Source organism: Morone saxatilis, unplaced genomic scaffold, assembly GCF_004916995.1.
Source record: "Morone saxatilis isolate NCDOM2014 unplaced genomic scaffold, NCSU_SB_2.0 Contig1, whole genome shotgun sequence".
Taxonomy (NCBI): domain Eukaryota; kingdom Metazoa; phylum Chordata; class Actinopteri; family Moronidae; genus Morone; species Morone saxatilis.
The window spans coordinates 2,775,357-2,783,114 of NW_023339651.1; the positions used below are offsets into that span (position 1 = coordinate 2,775,357).

At 39.1% G+C, this 7,758-nt stretch overlaps 1 pseudogene; it reads right to left on the minus strand.

The window, feature by feature from the left end:
• LOC118333424 overlaps nt 1-7,758 on the minus strand; it is a 38,159-nt pseudogene that overhangs the window by 23,195 nt on the left and 7,206 nt on the right.

Here is a 7,758-nt window from a genome sequence, read left to right on the forward strand (position 1 = left end):
GGATTGTTTATTGAATATCTCCAGCAAAAATGCACAAAAACATTTCGCTTGTCTTTCTGCCTAACCAAGTCTGAAGTAATCTTTTAACTCCTGTGTGTGACTCTTATATATTATACTCTTATGACATTCAAATTAACCTTTAGGAGGAAGATTCACTGCTGGTTTTTAAATGACAGCTGCAGCTAGAACTGTGCCAGGAGATAATAAACACAAACAGTAGAAAAGGGATATAAAATATAGGTTTCTATGGCAGATCGGTTGGTAGCTTAATATGATATTCATCCCAAAACATGTGGTGTGGTGTTGTGTGTGTGTGTCGGAGAGAGAGAGAGAAAGTGGGCAGACGTCTCAGCAACTCTGAGCTCGCCAGAAATATGTACAGAAATTAAGACTCCTAATGAGCGACGGGCGCCAACTCATAAATCTACGGCTGTAAGGCGATGTTTCACATTCTTGGATGGTGCCAATCAGTTGCCGTGGCAACAGATTAGATGCAGCTAGGACAGAGAGAGAGAGAGAGGGAGGAAGGATGAAGAGAGGGATGATAATGTTGTGGATAGCTCACCTGCGATGGCGTGCGGGTCTGCAGAGTACTCCTGAACGTCGAGCACACCGCAGTCCAAAGACGCCTTCAGCTTCTTCAGTTTGGAGGCCGACGGAGCGACTCTGAACAAACCCTGGAGACATGAAACAAGAGTTAGACCTCACTCCTCTCCCTCAATTAAAGAGTATTCAAGGGCCTCCACTGGGGGAACCTCGGTCCACCTTATATATACACACACTATGTGCTCAGCTGGTCTACGTTGAAAGGATGGTTTTGAATCTAACATTTTAATTCATAAACTGAGCTTATGAAGATGCTCTGTATGCAGTTTAGTCTCTATATGGGACAGGGGACAATTGTACACCTGCTCTAGGTTGTTTGTCTTTTTCCATTTTGACAGCGATGAAGACACAGTAGTGCTGAAACTGTTTGCACTATTAAAGGCTGTGAATTAATCAGTGTCCTCCAGTCCTCCTTTTGTTCTCTGCGTGTTTATAAAAAGGTCAATTCCTTTAAAAGCAGGAATCTACTCTATCTATGTCTCTGCACCAAATCCCAAAACTGTCTCCATAATGTTCAACAAACATCTGATTACAGTCTAATTACTGTAGAATTGAAATTAAGTTACTCACACTGATGAATTTGACTTTTAATCTCATAAAGATTTATACCCTCAATATGTTTCCATTAAACAATCGTTAGCGATTAAAGCTGCACTGGTTCCAGTGAACAGCTCACTGGCCTGAAAACAGGACATTTCTTAAATATCACACATTAATTAAACAGAAGGATTGTTTGTTTCAGGCTTTGAGGAAAGCAAACAGCGGCCTGGACCTCATTATGGACCATTTCCCTTCAGTAACTAAGTGTGACTTCATCTTGCCGCTGTATTAGTTTACTGTGTCTGTGTGTGTTTGTGTAAAAGCAGTGAAGACTGATGCAGCGAGTCTTGTTGTGGAGTCTGACCTCCTCCTGCATGCCACACTCCAGCAGCATGGTGACACAGGCCTCGATGGGAAAGGCAATATCTCTCCCGCTGAGCGCTAAGTGCTCCTCTAATGGTTTCCCGTAGCATGGTTTCTCCACCCAGGTCTCTGTCAAACACACACAAACACAAACACGGTTACACAAACAAGCAGAAAATACAGTAGCTGCTCAACTTTTAGGATGCTGTTACGCTCCACTGAGTACAGATGTGAAGAATTCGCTCTCAGGGTGCAGAAAATTACCAAACAAATAGCAAAATAGGTTTCTGGTAGACCTTAAAGCCCCCGAAAACCTACTTTATTATTCATCTTCCTTCACTGAGCGATAGAGTCCCACATGAACCCACTGTTGTCTGCAATGTTAGAACTGTACCGGTTCTTCCACCATTATCCCGAAAACAAAAGCCCAATCCTCCAAAGACTCTTATTGTGAAAATACAGACTTCAGTTACTTTAATTGGGTTTAGGCAACAAAAACTACTTGATAGTGGTGGTTTAGGAAAAGATTGTATGCAAATTCAGTTATATTACATAATTAAACATACGTTAAATATGTTGGTTGCTAGGTGTCATTAGGTTATTGTTTTTTACAGCGATCAAAGAAATATAGATTTATTTAGAGAGTGTCTGAACTGGACCAAGGTACCAGAACCCTAAACGCAACACAACCCTACTTGTTTTGACATTTTCTATCCTTTTTAACAAGGACATTTTCAGTGTTGAGCTAGCTATGTGTTTAAATGGAGACACAGTTACGCAGGCATTTAGGATTACTGTACACACAGGATTTACAAAAATGTAACATACTAGTAACTACTTCACGGCTTTTATTGAATAACCCTTGGAAAAATACTGAGGTCCATAACTTGGTGGCCTCAGTGGTGGATACTGGCCCATTTCAGACACGACCGCGTCACTCTCATCTACGCTTGATGCCATTTTTGTGGCAGTTTGTAGCTAGCTAACTATGTTTAATGCAACACCTGTTTGAATAGAACAAATCACACAGGTGTTCACCCAGTGAAGCAGGTTGTAGCTTAATGTGGAGGGAATGATTAAGAATAAGATGTTCAGCTAATTCATTTTTAAAACTTGTTGCTCTAAGACTGTTTTGTTTGTTCCTTGCTGGTGATAATGAATGATTAATTAAAATGCAGGTTATATTCACAACACCCCAAATAAGCTCCTGTACCGCTGCTCGGTGTGGTTTCTGTAGTTGCTATGGTTACTATGCAGGCAAACTGAGAAAGTTCAACTACTGTCAATTCAGTTTGCATCTCTAGTTTTTATACTGGAAACAAGGAGATGTTTTAAACCTAAATAAACATGTTGGCTCATAAAATATATGTGATTTCCAAGAAGTCGTGTCCATATTTCTACTAATGCTAATGATTTTAGTGCTCTTTGTGCTGAAGCTGTAATTAAAACAGCAGGACCACAAATTGTTTAAAGGCAATCATAAAACACATGCAAACTAACACACGGACAGATTGTGACGTAAACTGCAGTAGAGCCTGAGCACCGGGTTGGAGCAGGAACAGTGGAGTCTCATTGCATCGTGAGTGTGTTGGTCTCAAAACTCACCCTGATGAGCTTTGATCTGAGGCAGAACACTTTGAAGCAGCTCTAATGACTTCCTGTGGTACTCTGCCTGGACTTCTATCAGCTAGACAAGACAGAAAGAGACCATAGAGCGATGTGACGGACAAGCAGAATATTTTTGTTTCCTCCCTAAAGCCACAGTCTGGAGAGATGCTGTACTTACTGTCTGGAAGTAGCTTGCATAGTCAATTTCTTTGGCCACAAAACTGTACATGTCTGCTGATAACTGATCCTGGTGGAGGGAGAAAACAACAAAATACACGAGTGATGAGGACTCATATACAAACATAAAACCTCTTTTTTCAAAGCAGACATTTTGAGTTTTAGGGGGCGAAACGCACAGGTGTAATTAATTACACTAATGATGGCTGCGAGCTCTGAGGTTGTTCACGCTGGCTCAGCGGGACTCTTATGTAGCTGAGCCTTCACTAATGTTATTAGTTATACCTGTGAGTTTCCTGCTATGATGAGTCAAAATGTCTGCTGTGTAAAAGGTCAAAACAGTTATCGACACACAGTAAAAATGTGCCAAATTCATAATGTGTGTTGACAGAATATAGTCAGAAATGTCTATTTTAAGATGTTATCTTCCAATCATTATGATTTCTGCAGAATATCCAAATCCAGTGAATATTATTGGCTGTGTACGAGGATAAACTATCCAGAATAACAGCTATTTAAATTAATAATAATGTCTTTAAAATTACCTATAGGTGAAATTAATCCAATTTTGCAGGAGTTTAAATTTTGTTGCAAATCCATAATATGTTAAAGAATTATGGAAATGTATGTAAAACGGGTCACATATGCAGGAATTTGGCAACCGTCTATAGGAAAAGCAGCGTGGAATATAAATATATATATATATTTATATATAGCCTCACAGCTGAGCTCTCTGCTGGTTCTGCAGAGCCAGAGCACAACATATGTTCCATCTTTCCCTTTTCTGCCTTCACCTGATAATGTGGATCAGGATCATTCAGCCTAACAGGAGCTGATCAGGTGTGAAGACAGTAAGAAAAGACGGAACATTTGTAAATAAAGCCAAACTGAGTTATGAATACAATCTAAAAAGATCTGCTTTATAAATTGCCTAACGGTGTCACCAGTTTTTACTTTTCTTGTGTCTGAACTTTTAACTGAATCTTATTTAAATCTGTTAATTAGTGCCATTGGTAACACCTGTGTTCATCCTACTATTTCTCCATTTGAGGTAGTTGTGTGCACATCCCATCCTATATCCTATACAGCGACAGACAACAGAGTTGTGTCCACACACTAAAAAATTTATATACAATATTTCACCACTTCTTCATGCACCACTGCACTACTGTAAAGCTGTGAGACTGAACCAAAACAGTAAAATGGTGGCAATGAAACAGACACAATATACACATTTGAACCACTGTTAGCATAAAAATATCGATCAGAGCAGCTTTAACTAAACAGATCCCCCTAAATTACTAACACCTGACTGATAAAAGCACATAATCTACAGCATTACGGAAACAAACAGCTGGTTTATTGTGAAGGTGATCACTGACTCGACAGATCTCCATGCGGTTGGCTGCCTCCTCCATCTCTTCCCTGAGGTGGTCGGCCTTGGCTCCTGTTGGCTGCAGGTTACTGGACAGTCCTGAGGACTTGGTGGACTGATAATACCTGGGAAAGACATTGTGAAAGACATTTTTCCCGAGAGTGATAATCATCTGCAACAACATCTGACAGCTACTGTGACAAAATGACTCGGGGCAAACAAGGAGAGCCAGTGGATTACTTAAATTTATATATATATATCCTCATTCATTCAACTTAGGCTATTTTCTAATTCTCTCTGTCAGACTGTCCTGTTCTGTCTCTGTCCATCTGTGAGACTTTCTGTCTGAGCTGTGTGTCTCTGGGTGGAGATAATATGTCTCGCTGCCACAGGAGCTCAGCACACAGCGGCATGATGGGAAAAATTGTCTCAGATTTGGGTCACTAAAGAAAAAAAAACAAAAAACATAAACTGAACTGGACTGGACTGCAGTGAGGAGAATCACATTTCTCCATGTCACTGCTCATAATGGGACTGAAACGACAGTGAATCGACTCAGAGAAAAGTGTGGTGATTGTACGTTTCAGAAATCAGAAAACTGTTTGTGATTGGACGGGAGAGAAATCTGCAGCAATTTAAGGTCACTTAAGTCTAAAGTTTAGAAATAACAACCTACAGAATAAAACACAGGTCTAAAAAATGTGTTTGTTTGATAGCAGTCTTCTTCTTCACTGTAATTTCTGGCACATTCCTGCATATCTCGCTGTGTTACCGCCACCTATAGGCAGTGTTGGGCAGTAACCCCAGTAAGTAGTAGTGTAACTAAATACATTTCAGTAATAATATTACAGATACTCCCTAAAACATAATTAGTTACATTAATTTTGACACCTACTGATTTTGAATCCAATAATTCAATCATATCTTTAGATTCATTTTTATAATCGTGAAGGAAACTAAAGATGGAAACTCTTAATATTCACATTATTTAGATTTTAACAAACAAACAAAACTAGATTTTAAGTCAGAATTTTGGGGAGAATAGACACAAGAGTAGCATATAAGTAATATAACTAGTGTAACTAATTACTGTTGGTAGATACACAAAACAGAGACCCACTCTCCATAGTGCTACTAGAAGTCAAAACCTCCACAGGGAACCTTTAATCTTTACTCATTTGCTGAATTCACCCTTAAAAAAATTATCAAGACATCATTAAAATAGTCTTTTCAGGTTGTCTGTGTGTCCACCACGGTCTAAAAACCCATAAAGATGAGGTAAATCAGTCCACTGACGTATGAAAAAGCAACTATAAAAGAACAAGAACAATAATAACAAACATATAAACTGGTTTGTGGTGACATATTTTTAAAAATGGTGGCTGAAATCAGAAATGTTCAGCACTGCAAGAGCCCAAAGTTCCTGCACTTTAGGGATGAACTATCCCCCAAAACAAACAACTTCCTAACTGCATGGGGAAAGTTCCTGTGGTAGAAACACGACTAACAAAAAGACACTACATAGTTGCATTATGGGAAGTGTAGGATCCAGCTTGACCCACACTAGGCACCAAAAGTCTGGATCTCTTGGCCTCTATCAGCAGGAACCTGAACCCTGAGATTATTTTTAAGCCTTTATGTGCTGCAGACACACGTGAGCAACACTGAGGCACATTTGATCGATGCGTTTAAGATAACTATCGCTTTAAACTTTCATACTGTGAAGAAAAGGTTGGGAAATGTCTGTTTGTGCCTTTGACAACGTGTCTGAGCGTGAATCAGTCAGAGGTCTGTGGTTGTTTGAACCCTGGGAGGCTGTAAAGATTGAGTTTAACAGCATGATGTGCTACAGACTCAGTGTGAAAGCTGATACTGAACACTGCTGTGCACTTCCAATGAAACATTCATACAGATAAATTCTTATTCTTAATTTCAATATATGTCATTAGACATTAGACTACAATGAGCATGTGTCTGCTTTATTAAAGAAGGTTATTGGAAACACACACGAGGCTCCTGTGGGGGAATCAGGCCGTAGAGTTTAATATGTTTTCCCTCTTATTGCTTCTTATATTTATTTCCATGGTTTGGATTTCTTGTATTGATTCATCCTCAGTTTTTGTAATATGTTGTATCTTTTTGAGTTTCTCATGGACCTGGAGAACTACAATTATGAACTACATTTCCCATTAGTGACAACAGGCGAGGTGCCCTGATGAAGGTCAAGTGACCAAAACCTTTTTTAGTACAAGTCGCCTTTTCAGTCAGTGTACTTGTTTTGAAATGATAAAATAAAAATGTACTATTTATAAATATTGGGAACAAAAGGGGTAATTTTTCCCAATTCATTAAACGGAATATGTCTTGTTTCCTGATTTTGGTTTTCTCATTTCTCTGTATTTGAGTATTTTGGGCTCTTATTCATTCTAGCATCATGTCCTGAGTTCAATTATTGCCTAAAAAGGGCTGATAAATTCCCAAAATATATGATAATATATACAGAATATAGCAAATTACCAAAAAAAAGCTTTCAATCTACATCAATCTAAAAGTGTTTTGGAATTTGGGAACTTACACTTCTGTTTTAAATAATTCTTTAGGTCATTCATACTACATGAATAAGTCTGGAGATCCTACTAACAAGTACAGTGTGTGAATCTAAAGCCTGATTTATATAAGTTATATGTTCCTTTATAACCATGAACACACACACTGTAGTTTAATTTGACTCAATCACACATACAGCGTCCTGCTGCCCCCGAATAGCTGACTAGAGGACCAAATGTGTATCAATCCGCAGCTGAAAATAGTCCCCAATAAATGCAACATTTGCTAAAAAAAACAAACAAATAATATCATTCTTCTTCTTTATTCTTTAAGTAAAAAGTGACTAAATTGGCCAAAACTGGCGTTGAGGGAAGTTTTCACGCTCTGACAGCAGGCCGCAGTGTGGGAAGAGCTGACGGGTCCAGACTGTATGCAATCAAATCCCAGTGACATTCACTGGGAAGCATCGGGACCGGTCTTATTCACAGGGGGATGGAGTTTCTCTCAGATCACAGCCAAGTCTCTTTCTCACACACACACAC